Source organism: Oncorhynchus nerka, linkage group LG24 (assembly GCF_034236695.1).
Source record: "Oncorhynchus nerka isolate Pitt River linkage group LG24, Oner_Uvic_2.0, whole genome shotgun sequence".
NCBI lineage: Eukaryota > Metazoa > Chordata > Actinopteri > Salmoniformes > Salmonidae > Oncorhynchus > Oncorhynchus nerka.
The window spans coordinates 34,975,721-34,994,438 of NC_088419.1; positions in this window are offsets into that span (position 1 = coordinate 34,975,721).

An 18,718-nucleotide genomic window follows, 5' to 3' on the forward strand; every position below is an offset into this window, starting at 1 on the left:
AGAGAGAGAGAGAGAGAGAGAGAGAGAGAGAGAGAGAGAGATTATTATTGATTATTATTATTTTAATTATGTTAATATTGTAAATCTCCAAAGTAAGCTTTGGCAATATGTACACTGCTTTTCAAAAGTTTGGGGTCACTTAGAAATGTCCGTGTTTTACATGAAAACATGCATGAAATGAGTTGCAAAATGAATAGGAAATATAGTCAAGACGTTGACAAGGTTATAAAGAATGATATTTAATTGAAAAAATTATTGTTCCATTCAGACTTTGCTTTCGTCAAAGAATCCTCCATTTGCACCGAATTATAGCCTTGCAGACCTTTCGTATTCTAGTTGTCAATTTGTTGACGTTATCTGAATCGATTTCATCCCATGCTTCCTGAAAAACATCCCACAAGTTGGATTGGCTTGATGGGCAATTCTTACGTACCATACGGTCAAGCTGCTCCCACAACAGCTCAATAGGGTTGAGATCCGGTGACTGTGCTGGCCACTCCATTATAGACAGAATACCAGCTGACTGCTTCTTCCGTAAGTAGTTATTGCATAGTTTGGAGCTGTGCTTTGGGTCATTGTCCTGTTGTAGGAGGAAATTGTCTCCAATTAAGCGCCGTCCACAGGGTATGGCATGGCATTGCAAAATGGAGTGATAGCCTTCCTTCTTCAAGATCCCCTTTACCCAGTACAAATCTCCCACTTTACCACCACCAAAGCACCCCCAGACCATCACATTACCTCCACCATACTTGACAGATGGCTTCAAGCACTCCTCCAGCATCTTTTCATTGTTTCTGCGTCTCACGAATGTTCTTCTTTTTGATCCGAACACCTCAAACTTAGATTTCTCTGTCCATAACACTCTTTTCCAATCTTCCTCTGTCAAGTGTCTGTGTTTTTCCCATCTTAATCTTTTATTTTTATTTGGCCAGTCTGAGATATGGCTTTTACTTTGCAACTCTGCCTAGAATGCCAGCATCCCAGAGTCGCCTCTTCACTGTTGACGTTGAGACTGGTGTGTTGCGGGTACTAAGCTGCCAGTTGAGGACTTGTGAGGCGTCTGTTTCTCAAACTAGACAGTCTAATGTACTTGTTATCTTGCTCTGTTTTGCACCAGGGCCTCCCACTCCTCTTTCTATTCTGGTTAGAAAAAGTTTGCGCTGTTCTGTGAAGGGAGTAGTACACAGCGTTGTACGAGATATTCAATTTCTTGGCAATTTCTCACATGGAATAGCCTTCATTTCTCAGTAAAGACAATAAAGACTGACGAGTTTCAGAAGAAAGGTCTTTGTTTCTGGCCATTTGGAGCCTGTAATCAAATCCACAAATGTTGATGCTCCAGACACTCAACTAGTCCAAAGTTAAGCCCGTTTTATTGCTTCCTTAATCAGGACAGTGCTCAGCTGTGTTCAGCTGTGCTAACATAATTGCAAAAAGGGTTTTCTAATGATCAATTAGCCTTTTAAAATGTTAAAACTTGGATTAGTTAACACAATGTGCCATTGGAATACAGGAGTGATGGTTGCTGATAATGGGCCTCCCTACGCCTATGTAGATATTCCTTTAAAAATCTGCCGTTTCCACCTACAATAGTCATTTACAACATTAACAATGTCTACACTGTATTTCTGATCAATTTGACGTTATTTTGATGGGCAAAAAAAATGTGCTTTTCTTTCAAAAACAAGGACATTTCTAAGTGACCCCAAACTTTTGAACGGTAGTGTACGTTGTTACGTCATGCCAATTAAGCAAATTGAAATTGAAAATTGAGAGAGGGAGAGATACTGTAATTATATTAGGGAGAATACAGCCGGTCATCACTAATGAGTAATGTCATCTATTATCATTTGTTCACACACTGGTTTTAAGTACTATTGTTCTTGATTGAATAGTAGAGTCAAAAAACTGCAAACCCCTCCCATATGGCAATCCAGGGAGATCAAAGCAAACACTAAAAGTATTTGAAAGATTTCTAAAAGTATTTGAACCCAGGTCTGATAGCCAACTGTGTCTTCTCCCATAGTAATGTATTTAGTATGAGACTGAAGGACCTGGCCGACTGTATCCCCCTCATACTCTTCCATCCTTCAAGACATCATTAGGCACTAACTCAAATCAAATCAAATCAAATTTTATTTGTCACATACACATGGTTAGCAGATGTTAATGCGAGTGTAGCGAAATGCTTGTGCTTCTAGTTCCGACAATGCAGTGATAACCAACAAGTAATCTAACTAACAATTCCAAAACTACTGTCTTATACACAGTGTAAGGGGATAAGGAATATGTACATAAGGATATATATATGAATGAGTGATGGTACAGAGCAGCATACAGTAGATGGTATCGAGTACAGTATATACATATGAGATGAGTATGTAGACAAAGTAAACAAAGTGGCATAGTTAAAGTGGCTAGTGATACATGTATTACATAAGGATGCAGTCGATGATGTAGAGTACAGTATATACGTATGCATATGAAATGAATAATGTAGGGTAAGTAACATTATATAAGGTAGCATTGTTTAAAGTGGCTAGTGATATATTTACATCATTTCCCATCAATTCCCATTATTAAAGTGGCTGGAGTTGGGTCAGTGTCAATGACAGTGTGTTGGCAGCAGCCACTCAATGTTAGTGGTGGCTGTTTAACTGATGGCCTTGAGATAGAAGCTGTTTTTCAGTCTCTCGGTCCCAGCTTTGATGCACCTGTACTGACCTCGCCTTCTGGATGATAGCGGGGTGAACAGGCAGTGGTTCGGGTGGTTGATGTCCTTGATGATCTTTATGGCCTTCCTGTAACATCGGGTGGTGTAGGTGTCCTGGAGGGCAGGTAGTTTGCCCCCAGTGATGCGTTGTGCAGACCTCACTACCCTCTGGAGAGCCTTACGGTTGAGGGCGGAGCAGTTGCCGTACCAGGTGGTGATACAGCCCGCCAGGATGCTCTCGATTGTGCATCTGTAGAAGTTTGTGAGTGCTTTTGGTGACAAGCCGAATTTCTTCAGCCTCCTGAGGTTGAAGAGGCGCTGCTGCGCCTTCTTCACGACGCTGTCAGTGTGAGTGGACCAATTCAGTTTGTCTGTGATGTGTATGCCGAGGAACTTAAAACTTGCTACCCTCTCCACTACTGTTCCATCGATGTGGATAGGGGTGTTCCCTCTGCTGTTTCCTGAAGTCCACAATCATCTCCTTAGTTTTGTTGACGTTGAGTGTGAGGTTATTTTCCTGACACCACACTCTGAGGGCCCTCACCTCCTCCCTGTAGCCCGTCTCGTCGTTGTTGGTAATCAAGCCTACCACTGTTGTGTCGTCCGCAAACTTGATGATTGAGTTGGAGGCGTGCGTGGCCACGCAGTCGTGGGTGAACAGGGAGTACAGGAGAGGGCTCAGAACGCACCCTTGTGGGGCCCCGTGTTGAGGATCAGCGGGAGGAGATGTTGTTGCCTACCCTCACCACCTGGGGGCGGCCCGTCAGGAAGTCCAGTACCCAGTTGCACAGGGCGGGGTCGAGACCCAGGGTCTCGAGCTTGATGACGAGCTTGGAGGGTACTATGGTGTTGAATGCCGAGCTGTAGTCGATGAACAGCATTCTCACATAGGTATTCCTCTTGTCCAGGTGGGTTAGGGCAGTGTGCAGTGTGGTTGAGATTGCATCGTCTGTGGACCTATTTGGGCGGTAAGCAAATTGGAGTGGGTCTAGGGTGTCAGGTAGGGTGGAGGTGATATGGTCCTTGACTAGTCTCTCAAAGCACTTCATGATGACGGAAGTGAGTGCTACGGGCGGTAGTCGTTTAGCTCAGTTACCTTAGCTTTCTTGGGAACAGGAACAATGGTGGCCCTCTTGAAGCATGTGGGAACAGCAGACTGGTATAGGGATTGATTGAATATGTCCGTAAACACACCGGCCAGCTGGTCTGCGCATGCTCTGAGGGCGCGGCTGGGGATGCCGTCTGGGCCTGCAGCCTTGCGAGGGTTAACACGTTTAAATGTCTTACTCACCTCAGCTGCAGTGAAGGAGAGACCGCATGTTTTCGTTGCAGGCCGTGTCAGTGGCACTGTATTGTCCTCAAAGCGGGCAAAAGTTATTTAGTCTGCCTGGGAGCAAGACATCCTGGTCCGTGACTGGGCTGGGTTTCTTCTTGTAGTCCGTGATTGACTGTAGACCCTGCCACATGCCTCTTGTGTCTGAGCCATTGAATTGAGATTCCACTTTGTCTCTGTACTGACGCTTAGCTTGTTTAATAGCCTTGCGGAGGGAATAGCTGCATTGTTTATATTCGGACATGTTACCAGACACCTTGCCCTGATTAAAAGCAGTGGTTCGCGCTTTCAGTTTCACGCGAATGCTGCCATCAATCCACGGTTTCTGGTTTGGGAATGTTTTTATTGTTGCTATGGGAACGACATCTTCGACGCACGTTCTAATGAACTCGCACACCGAATCAGCGTATTCGTCAATATTTCCATCTGACGCAATACGAAACATGTCCCAGTCCACGTGATGGAAGCAGTCTTGGAGTGTGGAGTCAGCTTGGTCTGACCAGCGTTGGACAGACCTCAGCGTGGGAGCATCTTGTTTTAGTTTCTGCCTGTAGGCAGGGATCAGCAAAATGGAGTCGTGGTCAGCTTTTCCGAAAGGGGGGCGGGGCAGGGCCTTATATGCGTTGCGGAAGTTAGAGTAACAATGATCCAAGGTTTTACCACCCCTGGTTGCGCAATCGATATGCTGATAACATTTAGGGAGTCTTTAAATAAAGTTCGTTCAGAGCCATCGATGTGTCTGCTTGGGGGGGGATATATACGGCTGTGATTATAATCGAAGAGAATTCTCTTGGAAGATAATGCGGTCTACATTTGATTGTGAGGAATTCTAAATCAGGTGAACAGAAGGATTTGAGTTCCTGTATGTTTCCTTCATCACACCATGTCTCGTTAGTCATGAGGCATACGCCCCCACCACTCTTCTTACCAGAAAGATGTTTGTTTCTGTCGGCGCGATGCGTGGAGAAACCCGTTGGCTGCACCGCATCGGATAGCGTCTTCCCAGTAAGCCATGTTTCCGTGAAGCAGAGAACGTTGCAGTCTCTGATGTCCCTCTGGAATGCTACCCTTGCTCGGATTTCGTCAACCTTGTTGTCAAGAGACTGGACATTGGCAAGAAGAATGCTGGGGAGTGGTGCGCGATGTGCCCTTTTTCGGAGTCTGACCAGAACACCGCCTCGTTTCCCTCTTTTTCGGAGTCGTTTCCTTGGGTCGCTGCATGCGATCCATTCCGTTGTCCTGTTTGTAAGGCAGAACACAGGATCCGCGTCATGAAAACATATTCTTGGTCGTACTGATGGTGAGTTGACGCTGATCTTATATTCAGTAGTTCTTCTCGACTGTATGTAATGAAACCTAAGATGACCTGGGGTACTAATGTAAGAAATAACACGTAAAAAAACAAAAAACTGCATAGTTTCCTAGGAACGCGAAGCGAGGCGGCCATCTCAGTCGGCGCCTGACTACAGGAAGTATTTACCAAAGTGAAAGATGATTCAAAAAGTGTTGTGTTTAATAATTCATCAACTTCAAAGGGCTCCTTATTGAACTTCATGAATAAAGCAACACCACGGTCAAGAACTGTGTTTTACAGCAAACTACCAGAATACACAGGCTATAGAGGGAAACGTCAGTTAAAGTTAGAGAGAGAAAAAGAGGGAGGGAGGAAGGTATGGAGAGAGAGAGAGTCCTCAACCAAGAATTCACAAAATTGGACAAACACCAAATTGAGACTGCATGCAGAATTCTGCAAAAATATCCTCTGTGTACAACGTAAAACACCAAATAATGCATGCAGAGCAGAATTAGGCCGATACCTGCTAATGATCAAAATCCAGAAAAGAGCCGTTAAATTCTACAACCACCTAAAAGAAAGCGATTCCCAAACCTTCCCTAAGAAAGCCATCACCAACAGAGAGATTAACTTGGAGAAGAGTCCCCTAAGCAAGCTGGTCCTGGGGCTCTGTTCACAAACACAAACAGACCCCACAGAGCCTCAGGACAACAACATAATTAGACTCAACCAAATCATGAGAAAACAAAAAGATAATTACTCGACACATTGGAAAGAATTAACAAACAAACGGAGCAAACTAGAACGCTATTTGGCCCTAAACAGAGAATACACAGTGGCAGAATACCTGACCACTGTGACTGACCCAAACTTAAGGAAAGCTTTGACTATGTACAGACTCAGTGAGCATAGCCTTGCTATTGAGATAGGCCGCCGTAGGCAGACCTGGCTCTCAAGAGAAGACAGGCTATGTGCAGTCTGCCCACAAAACTAGGTGGAAACTGAGCTGCACTTCCTATCCTCCTGCCAAGTGCATGACCATATTCGAGACACATATTTCCCTCAGATTACACAGATACACAAATCCCGTTTTGATAAACTCCCATATCTATTGGGTGAAATACAAGAAAGTCAAAAGATAAAGGCATCCAGTGAAGAACAAACACCCATATTTATGTTGATTTATTTTACAATTTTGCACATAACATGACATTTGAAATGTCTTTATTATTTTGGAATGTTTACTGTTCATTTTTGTATTGTTTATTTCACTTTTGTTTATTATCTATTTCTGTCATGTTATGTCTTGTCCCTGTGCTTTCTCTTCTCTTCGTTTCCCCCTGCTGGTCGTTTTAGGTTACTCTCTCTCTCTATCGTTCCGTTCCTGCTCCCAGCTGTTCCTCATTCTCCTAACGACCTCGTTTACTCTCTCACACCTGTCCCCTCTTTTGCCCTCTGATTAAGTCTCTATTTCTCTCTCTGTTTCTGCTTCTGTCCTTGTCGGATTCTTGTTTGCTTTGCCCTTGTCCCGTCCTGTCGTATCTGTCTCTTTATTAGATGCTGCGTGTGAGCAGGTGTCTCTGTCCTCTACGGCCCGCGCCTACCCTGAGGGACCTGCAGTCTGTTGCCGCTAGCCCTGCAATTCTCCTCTACTACTAGAAGGAGGACTCTCCTGCAAAGATAGAGGATTTATGTTTTCCCTGTTTGGACATCTCCTGTAACGATTGAGGATTTATGTTTTCCCTGTTTGGACATTAAAAGACTGTTTCTGTTGAATCGCTGTTGGGTCCTCACTCACCTGCATAACAGAAGAATCCGACCAAGAATGGACCCAGCGACTTCGGATCCTCTCTACTCAGCCGTCGAGATCCAGGGAGCGATGCTAGGCAGACACGAGCAGGAATTGTCTGCTGCTCGACATGCCGTTGAGACCCTGGCCGCCCAAGTCTCCGACCTCTCGAAACATATTCACAATCTCCGCCTCGATCCACCGGCTACTTCCAGGGCTTCCGAGTCTCCGGAGCCCAGAATTAATAACCCACCGTGTTACTCTGGGAAGCCCACTGAATGCCGCTCGTTCCTCACCCAGTGTGATATTGTGTTCTCTCTCCAGCCCAACACGTACTCCAGGGGTACAGCTCGTATCGCCTACGTCATATCTCTCCTTACTGGACGGGCTCGTGAGTGGGGCACGGCAATCTGGGAGGCAAGGGCTGAGTGTACTAACCAGTATCAGAACTTTAAGGAGGAGATGATACGGGTTTTTGATCATTCAGTTTTTGGGAAAGAAGCTTCCAGGGCCCTGTCTTCCCTATGTCAAGGGAATCGATCCATAACGGACTACTCTATAGAGTTTCGCACTCTTGCTGCCTCCAGTGACTGGAACGAGCCGGCGTTGCTCGCTCGTTTTCTGGAGGGTCTCCACGCGGAGGTAAAGGATGAGATTCTCTCCCGGGAGGTTCCTTCCAGCGTGGATTCTTTGATTGAACTCGCTATTCGTATAGAACGACGGGTAGATCTTCGTCACCGAGCTCGTGGAAGAGAGCTCGCGTTATCCGTTTCCCCCCTCTCCGCATCACTACCATCTTCCTCCAGTGGCTCAGGTGCTGAGCCCATGCAGCTGGGGGGTATTCGCATCTCGACTAAGGAGAGGGAACGGAGAATCACCAACCGCCTCTGTCTCTATTGCGGTTCCGCTGGTCATTTTGTCATTTCATGTCCAGTAAAAGCCAGAGCTCATCAGTAAGTGGAGGGCTACTGGTGAGCGCTACTACTCAGGTCTCTCCTTCAAGATCCTGTACTACCTTGTCGGTCCATCTACGCTGGACCGGTTCGGCAGCTTCCTGCAGTGCCTTGATAGACTCTGGGGCGGAGGGCTGTTTTATGGACGAAGCCTGGGCTCGGGAACATGACATTCCTCTCAGACAGTTAGGGAGCCCACGGCCATGTTCGCCTTGGATGGTAGTCCTCTCCCCAGTATTCAGCGTGAAACGCTACCTTTAACCCTCACTGTCTCTGGTAATCATAGCGAAACCATTTCTTTTTTGATTTTTCGTTCACCTTTTACACCTGTTGTTTTGGGCCATCCCTGGCTAGTGTGTCATAATCCTTCTATTAATTGGTCAAGTAATTCTATCCTCTCCTGGAACGTCTCTTGTCATGTGAAATGTTTAATGTCTGCTATCCCTCCTGTTTCTTCTGCCCCCTCTTCACAGGAGGAGCCTGGTGATTTGACAGGGGTGCCGGAGGAATATCATGATCTGCGCACGGTCTTCAGTCGGTCCAGGGCCACCTCCCTTCCTCCTCACCGGTCGTATGATTGTAGTATAGATCTCCTTCCGGGTACCACTCCCCGAGGTAGACTATACTCTCTGTCGGCTCCCGAACGTAAGGCTCTCGAAGATTATTTGTCTGTAGCTCTCGACGCCGGTACCGTAGTCCCTTCCTCCTCTCCCGCCGGAGCGGGGTTTTTTTTGTTAAGAAAAGGACGGGACCCTGCGCCCCTGCGTGGATTATCGAGGGCTGAATGACATAACGGTTAAGAATCGTTATCCGCTTCCCCTTATGTCTTCAGCCTTCGAGATCCTGCAGGGAGCCAGGTTTTTCACTAAGTTGGACCTTCGTAACGCTTACCATCTCGTGCGCATCAGGGAGGGGGACGAGTGGAAAACGGCGTTTAACACTCCGTTAGGGCACTTTGAATACCGGGTTCTGCCGTTCGGTCTCGCTAACGCTCCAGCTGTCTTTCAGGCATTAGTGAATGATGTACTGAGAGACATGCTGAACATCTTTGTTTTCGTTTACCTTGACGATATCCTGATTTTTTCACCGTCACTCCAGATTCATGTTCAGCACGTTCGACGTGTTCTCCAGCGCCTTTTAGAGAATTGTCTTTATGTGAAGGCTGAGAAGTGCGCTTTTCATGTCTCTTCCGTCACATTTCTCGGTTCTGTTATTTCCACTGAAGGCATTCAGATGGATTCCGCTAAGGTCCAAGCTGTCAGTGATTGGCCCGTCCCTAAGTCACGTGTCGAGCTGCAGCGTTTTCTCGGTTTCGCAAATTTCTATCGTCGTTTCATTCGTAATTTCGGTCAGGTGGCAGCTCCTCTCACAGCCCTTACTTCTGTCAAGACGTGCTTTAAGTGGTCCGTTTCCGCCCAGGGAGCTTTTGATCTCCTCAAGAAGCGTTTTACATCCGCTCCTATCCTTGTTACACCTGACGTCTCTAGACAGTTCATTGTCGAGGTTGACGCGTCAGAGGTGGGCGTGGGAGCCATTCTGTCCCAGCGCTCCCATTCTGACGATAAGGTCCATCCTTGCGCGTATTTTTCTCATCGCCTGTCGCCGTCGGAACGTAACTATGATGTGGGAAACCGCGAACTGCTCGCCATCCGCTTAGCCCTAGGCAAATGGCGACAGTGGTTGGAGGCGGCGACCGTTCCTTTTGTCGTTTGGACTGACCATAAGAACCTTGAGTACATCCGTTCTGCCAAACGACTTAATGCGCGTCAGGCTCGTTGGGCGCTGTTTTTCGCTCGTTTCGAGTTCGTTATTTCTTATCGTCCGGGCTCAAAGAACACCAAGCCTGATGCTTTGTCCCGTCTCTTCAGTTCTTCAGTAGCCTCCACCGACCCCGAGGGGATTCTCCCTGAGGGGCGTGTTGTCGGGTTGACTGTCTGGGGAATTGAGAGGCAGGTAAAGCAAGCACTCACTCACACTCCGTCGCCGCGCTTGTCCTAGGAACCTTCTTTTCGTTCCCGTTCCTACTCGTCTGGCCGTTCTTCAGTGGGCTCACTCTGCCAAGTTAGCCGGCCATCCCGGCGTTCGGGGTACGCTTGCTTCTATTCGCCAGCGTTTCTGGTGGCCCACTCAGGAGCGTGACACGCGTCGTTTCGTGGCTGCTTGTTCGGACTGCGCGCAGACTAAGTCCGGTAACTCTCCTCCTGCCGGCCGTCTCAGACCGCTTTCCATTCCCTCTCGACCGTGGTCTCACATCGCCTTAGACTTTATTACCGGTCTTCCTTCGTCAGCGGGGAAGACTGTTATTCTAACGGTTGTCGATAGGTTCTCTAAGGCGGCTCATTTTATTCCCCTCGCTAAGCTTCCTTCTGCTAAAGAGACAGCACAAATCATCATTGAGAATGTTTTCAGAATTCATGGCCTTCCGTCAGACGCCGTTTCGGACAGGGGTCCGCAATTCACGTCTCAATTTTGGAGGGAGTTTTGCCGTTTGATTGGGGCTTCCGTCAGTCTCTCTTCCGGTTTTCACCCCCAGTCTAACGGTCAAGCAGAACGGGCCAATCAGACGATTGGTCGCATCTTACGCAGTCTTTCTTTTCGAAACCCTGCGTCTTGGGCAGAACAGCTCCCCTGGGCAGAATACGCTCACAACTCGCTTCCTTCGTCTGCGACCGGGCTATCTCCTTTTCAGAGTAGCCTCGGGTACCAGCCTCCTCTGTTCTCGTCCCAGCTCGCCGAGTCCAGCGTCCCCTCCGCTCAGGCTTTTGTCCAACGTTGTGAGCGCACCTGGAAGAGGGTCAGGTCTGCACTTTGCCGTTATAGGGCGCAGACTGTGAGAGCCGCTAATAAGCGTAGGACTAAGAGTCCTAGGTATTGTCGCAGTCAGAGAGTATGGCTCTCCACTCGTAACCTTCCCCTTATGACAGCTTCTCGCAAGTTGACCCCGCGGTTCATTGGTCCGTTCCGTATTTCTCAGGTCGTTAATCCTGTCGCTGTGCGACTTCTTCTTCCGCGACATCTTCGTCGCGTCCACCCGGTCTTCCATGTCTCCTGTGTCAAGCCTTTTCTTCGCGCCCCGTTCGTCTCCCCCCGTCCTTGTCGAGGGCGCACCTATCTACAGGGTCCGGAAGATTATGGACATGCGTCCTCGGGGCCGTGGTCATCAGTACCTAGTGGATTGGGAGGGTTACAGTCCTGAGGAAAGGAGTTGGGTTCCATCTCGGGACGTGCTGGACCGTTCGCTGATCGATGATTTCCTCCGTTGCCGCCAGGTTTCCTCCTCGAGTGCGCCAGGAGGCGCTCGGTGAGTGGGGGGGTACTGTCATGTTATGTCTTGTCCCTGTGCTTTCTCTTCTCTTCGTTTCCCCCTGCTGGTCGTTTTAGGTTACTCTCTCTCTCTATCGTTCCGTTCCTGCTCCCAGCTGTTCCTCATTCTCCTAACGACCTCGTTTACTCTCTCACACCTGTCCCCTCTTTTGCCCTCTGATTAAGTCTCTATTTCTCTCTCTGTTTCTGCTTCTGTCCTTGTCGGATTCTTGTTTGCTTTGCCCTTGTCCCGTCCTGTCGTATCTGTCTCTTTATTAGATGCTGCGTGTGAGCAGGTGTCTCTGTCCTCTACGGCCCGCGCCTACCCTGAGGGACCTGCAGTCTGTTGCCGCTAGCCCTGCAATTCTCCTCTACTACTAGAAGGAGGACTCTCCTGCAAAGATAGAGGATTTATGTTTTCCCTGTTTGGACATCTCCTGTAACGATTGAGGATTTATGTTTTCCCTGTTTGGACATTAAAAGACTGTTTCTGTTGAATCGCTGTTGGGTCCTCACTCACCTGCATAACAATTTCACTTTCTTTGGCAATGTAAACATACAGTGGCAAGAACAAATATGTGAACCCTTTGGAATTACACTGCCTTGCAAAAGTATTCATCCTCCTTGGTGTTTTTCCTATTTTGTTTACATACACCTTATACATTTAAAGTCAGTTTTTCACAATTCCGGACATTTAATCCTAGTAAAAATTCCCTGTTTTAGGTCAGTTAGGGTCACCACTTTATTTTAAGAATGTGACATGTCAGAATAATAGTAGAGGATGATTTATTTCAGATGTAATTTCTTTCATCACATTCCCAGTGGGTCAGAAGTTTACATAGACTCATTTAGTATTTGGTAGCATTGCCTTTAAAATGTTTAAAACCTCTTAAGGATTAGCCCCTTTTTCCCCCCAATTTTCACCTAAAATGTCATACCCAAATCTAACTTCCTGTAGCTCAGACCCTGAAGCAAGGATATGCATATTCATGGTACCATTAGGAAAGGAAACACTTTGAAATGTATGGGAATGTGAAAGGAATGTAGTAGAATATAAGACAATAGATCTGGTAAAAGATAATACAAAAAAAAAACGTTGTTTTGCATTTTTTTTGTACCACAATACTTGAAATGCAAGAGGAAGGACATAATGTATTATTCCAGCCCAGGTGCAATTCAGATTTTGGCCACTAGATGGCATCAGTGTATGTGCAAAGTGTGAGATTGATTCAATGAACCATTGAATTTCGGTTCAAAATGTTATATTAAGACTGCCCAATTGTGCCAAATTTGTTAATTAATAACTTTTCATGTTCAAAATTGTGCACTCTCCTAAAACAATAGCATGGTATTATTTCACTGTAATAGCTACTGTAAATTAGACAATGTCGTTAGATTAACAAGAATTTAAGCTTTCTGACAATAACAGATATGTTTATGTCCTGGGAAATGTTCTTATTACTTACAAACTCATGCTAATCACATTAGCCTACATTAGCTCAACCATCCTGTGGTTGAGCTAACTTCCCACAATAAGTAGGGTGAATTCTTTGCCCACACATTTTCTATAGCATTGAGGTCAGGGCTTTGTGATGGCCACTCCAATACTTTGTTGTCCTTAAGCCATGTTGCCACAACTTTGGAAGTGTGCTTGGGGTCATTGTCCATTTGGAAGACCCATTTGCGACCAAGCTTTAACTCCCTGACTGATGTCTTGAGATGTTGCTTCAATATATCCACATCATTTTCCATCCTCATGATGGCATCTATTTTGTAAAGTGCACCAGTCCCTCCTGCAGCAAAGCACCCCCACAACATGATGCTGCCACCCCCGTGCTTCACAGTTGGGAGGTGTTCTTTGGCTTGCAAGCCTCCCCCTTTTTCCTCCAAACATAATGATGGTCATTTTGGCCAAACAGTTTTATTTTTGTTGTATCAGACCAGAGGACATTTCTCCAAAAAGCATGATATTTGTCCCCATGTGCAGTTGCACACCGTAGTCTGGCTTTTTTATGGCGGTTTTGGAGCAGTGCCTTCTTCCTTGCTGAGCGGCCTTTCATGATATGTCAATGTAGGACTTGTTTTACTGTGGATATAGATACTTTTGTACCTGTTTCCTCCAGCATCTTCACAAGGTCCTTTGCTGTTGTTCTGGGATTGATTTGCACTTTTCGCACCAAAGTACGTCCATCTCTAGGAGACAGAACGCGTCTCCTTCCTGAGCGGTATGGCGGCTGCATGGTCCCATGGTGTATACACTCGCGTACTGTTGTTTGTACAGATGAACATGGTACCTTCAGGCGTTTGGAAATTGCTCCCAAGGATGAACCAGACTTGTGGAGGTCTACAATTTGTTTCTGAGGTCTTGGCTGATGTCTTTTGATTTTCCCATGATGTCAAGCAGAGGCACTGAGTTTGAAGGTAGGCCTTGAAATACATCCACATGTACACCTCCAATTGACTCAAATGATGTCAATTAAATATATTTTTCATCTTAAAATTGGTAGGCATGTTGTGTAAATAAAATCATACAACCCCCCCAAAAAATCTATTTTAATTCCAGGTTGTAAGGCAACAAAATAGGAAAAATGTCAAGGGGGGTGAATGCTTTCGCAAGCCAATGTACCTGGATTTCTGCTTAAATTGGTCATAAAATGTTCTGATCTTCATCTAAGTCACAACAATAGACAAACAGTCTGCTTAAACTAAAAACACACAAACAAGTATACGTTTTTATGTCTTCATTGAACACACAGTGTACTTTTTCCACAGTGTAGGGTGGTTAAAGTATGTGAACCCTTGGATTTAATAACTTGTTGTCCCTCCTTTGGCAGCAATAAACTCAACCAAACGTTTTCTGTAGTTGGGGATCAGACCTGCACAACGGTCAGGAGGAATATTGGACCATTCGTCTTTACAAAACTGTTCAGCAATATTATATTCTTAGGATGTCTGGTGTGAACCGCTCTCGATGTCATGCCACAGCATTTTAAAATCGGGTTGAGGTCAGGACTCTGACTGGGCCATTCCAGAAGGCGTATTTTCTTCTGTTGAAGCCATTCTGTTGTTGATTTACTTCTGGGTTGTTGTCCGGTTGCATCACTCAACTGCTGTTGAGATTCAATTGGCGGACAGATAGCCTTAAATTCTCCGGCAAAATGTCTTGATAAACTTGGGAATTCATTTTTCCATTGATTATAGCAAGCTGTCCAGGCCCTGAGGCAGCAAAGCAGCCACAAAAAAATGATGCTCCATTACATTTACATTTACATTTAAGTCATTTAGCAGACGCTCTTATCCAGAGCGACTTACAAATTGGTGCGTTCACCTTAAGACATCCAGTGGAACAGCCACTTTACAATAGTGCATCTAAATCTTTTAAGGGGGGTGAGAAGGATTACTTTATCCTATCCTAGGTATTCCTGAAAGAGGTGGGGTTTCAGGTGTCTCCGGAAGGTGGTGATTGACTCCGCTGTCCTGGCGTCGTGAGGGAGTTTGTTCCACCATTGGGGGGCCAGAGCAGCGAACAGTTTTGACTGGGCTGAGCGGGAACTGTACTTCCTCAGTGGTAGGGAGGCGAGCAGGCCAGAGGTGGATGAACGCAGTGCCCTTGTTTGGGTGTAGGGCCTGATCAGAGCCTGGAGGTACTGAGGTGCCGTTCCCCTCACAGCTCCGTAGGCAAGCACCATGGTCTTGTAGCGGATGCGAGCTTCAACTGGAAGCCAGTGGAGAGAGCGGAGGAGCGGGGTGACGTGAGAGAACTTGGGAAGGTTGAACACCAGACGGGCTGCGGCGTTCTGGATGAGTTGTAGGGGTTTAATGGCACAGGCAGGGAGCCCAGCCAACAGCGAGTTGCAGTAATCCAGACGGGAGATGACAAGTGCCTGGATTAGGACCTGCGCCGCTTCCTGTGTGAGGCAGGGTCGTACTCTGCGGATGTTGTAGAGCATGAACCTACAGGAACGGGCCACCGCCTTGATGTTATTTGAGAACGACAGGGTGTTGTCCAGGATCACGCCAAGGTTCTTAGCGCTCTGGGACGAAAACACAATGGAGTTGTCAACCGTGATGGCGAGATCATGGAATGGGCAGTCCTTCCCCAGGAGGAAGAGCAGCTCCGTCTTGCCGAGGTTCAGCTTGAGGTGGTGATCCGTCATCCACACTGATATGTCTGCCAGACATGCAGAGATGCGATTCGCCACCTGGTCATCAGAAGGGGGAAAGGAGAAGATTAATTGTGTGTCGTCTGCATAGCAATGATAGGAGAGACCATGTGAGGTTATGACAGAGCCAAGTGACTTGGTGTATAGCTGTGCTCCCTCCCCCATACTTTACAGTTAGGTTGAGGTTTTTTAATGTTGGTGTGCTGTTCCGTTTTTTGTGTTACTTCCAAACAATTCAACTTTAGTTTTACCTCTACAGGATCGGTGTCCCCCCACCCCCGCGGGACGGTTGAGTTAATGTAGGCTAATGTGATTAGCATGAGGTTGTAAGTAACAAAAAAATATCCCAGGACATAGACATATCTGATATGGGCAGAAAACTTAAATTCTTGTTAATCTAACTGCACTGTCCAATTTACAGTAGCTATTACAGTTAAATAATATCATGCTGTTGTTTGATGAGAGTGCACAATTATGAACTTGAAATGTATTTATAAACCTATTAGGCACATTTGGGCAGTCTCAATACCAAATTTTGAACAGATATGCAATGGTTCATTGGCTCAGTTTAAGACTTGGCACATACACTGCTGCCATCTAGTGGCCAAAATCGAAATTGCGCCTGGGTTGGAATAATACATTATGGCCTTTCTCTTATATTTCAAAGATGATGGTACAAAAACAGACAAACAAAAAAAGCACGTGTTTTCTTTGTATTATCTTTTACCAGATCTAATGTGATACATTTTCTAACATTAATTTCACAATTCCACAAACTTCAATGTTTTTTCATTCAAATGGTATCAAGAATATGCATATCCTTGCTTCAGGTCCTGAGCTACAGGCAGTTAGATTTGGTATTGTCATTTTAAGCGAAATTGTTTAAAAAAAGGGTTGTATCTGTTAGGGTTTTCTTGTGTCAAAGGAGAGGAGGACCAAAATGCAGCGTGGTTATTTCGATACATCTTTAATAAAGATAATAACGAACAATACAAAACACTAAACGTAACTTGAACAAACCAAAACAGCCTTATCTGGTGCAAACAAACACAGAGACAGGAACAATCACCCACGAAACACTCAAAGAATATGGCTGCCTAAATATGGTTCCCAATCAGAGACAACGATAAACACCTGCCTCTGAGAACCACTCTAGGCAACCATAGACTTACCTAGACAACTCTACTATACCACAATCCTAAAACCTACAAAAACCCCAAGACAAAACACACCACATAAATAACCCATGTCATACCCTGGCCTGAACCAAAATAATAAAGAAAACACAAAATACTAAGACCAGGGCGTGACAGGATCCTTAATTAATCTATCCACAGAATATTTTACCAGATGCACTGTGGAACATCCAGGTGCTCTTTTGCGAACTTCAGACATGCAGCAATATTTCTTGGCTTCTTCTGTGGTGTCCTCCCATGAACACCATTCTTGTTTAGTGTTTTCCATCTCATAGACTCATCAACAGAGATGTTAGCATGTTCCAGAGATTTCTGTAACTCTAGCCTACATTCTAGGATTCTTCATAACCTCATTGAGCATTCTGTGCTGTGCTCTTGCAGTCATCTTTGCAGGACGGCCACTCCTAGGGAGAGTAGCAACAGTGCTGAACTTTCTCCATTTATAGACAATTTGTCTTACCGTGGACTGATGAACATCAAGGCTTTTAGAGATACTTTTGTAACCCTTTCCAGCGTATTGCAAGTCAACAATTCTTCATCTTAGGTCTTCTGAGATCTCTTTTGTTCAAGGCATGGTTCACATCAGGCAAGGCTTCTTGTGAATAGCAAACTCAAATGTTGTGAGTGTTTTTTATAGGGCAGGGCAGCCCTAACCATCATCGCTAATCTCATCTCATTGATTGGACTCCAGGTTAGCTGACTCCTGATTCCAATTATCTTTTGGAAAGTTATTAGCCTAGGGGTTCACATACTTTTCCAACCTACACTGTGAATGCTTAAATGATGTATTCAATATAGACAAGAAAATACAATAATTTGTGTGTTATTAGTTTAAGCAGACTGTGTTTGTCTATTGTCGTGACTAAGATGAAGATCAGATCAAACTCTATGACTAATTTATGCAGAAATCCAGTGTAATTCCAAAGGGTTCACATATTTTTTCTTGCCACTGTATGTTTCCCATGCCAAAAAATCCCTTAGATAGAGAGACAGACAGACAGACAGACAGACAGACAGACACCAGGGACAGTCGTGATAAATAGAACAAATACAGGTTAGCTAGTTTGTTCAGAAGCCAATCCAGGACCTACTGTATATAAACCTTCTGTGGGCTCTTCTTCTTTGGTGTAAAGGGAGCGATTCAGAGGGAGCATGGATTCTTTGGGGTACAGAGACAGTCAGAAGGAGAGGGAGAGGGAGAGTGACCAGGGACCACCTCATTAAGGTGGTAATTGGTTGAACTACTTCCGCTATCCCCCCCAAAAACTTTTGTTGACATTGTTGTTCTGATCCCACTCCCCGCAGGCCGTCGTTAAATTCTATACTTCAAAAACAAAAAGTTGCGTGTCTTGATTGTTCACCAGTGACCGGTCATTAGCGCTGGCGTGTAAAGGCGGGCACACATCTCCAGAATAGTGAACTACGTTTACCATCCATAGAAAATACTGTTTAGCAATCGACTACTGACTCATCTTTGCCAGAGTAATAGACTACCTGGCGATTTAATTGATCATTTTCATATTTCAGATTAGTTTGGGTGGCTACTGGCTAACGATAAGCGGCTGTAACATTGCACTGCCTTCAATATTATGGGATGAAGATGTAACATATAATCAATTCTACCACACCTTCGTTTCATCATAAAACCAGAGAGCAACCTCTGTCTGGTGAAGTCCACAAACCATATTGCATGTAAGTGAAAGTTAAATTAACTACAGCATGGTCAAGCTAGTTCATGTCGGACCTCTAAACTACTATTGATTAAGAACCACAGAGAGTTACCGCAAGTCACGAAGAAAACAGCTGCCTCCACTACTCCAGCACCATTCCAACTTCAACATTTCAACATCATCAAATCAGCTATGCTTAGTCTAATACAGTGACAATTAAAATATACCATAAACAATTTAGCCCAATCAACGTAAGCTAAATATGATTTGGCTGTCCATGGTTGTGATTTGTGTGTGTGTGTGT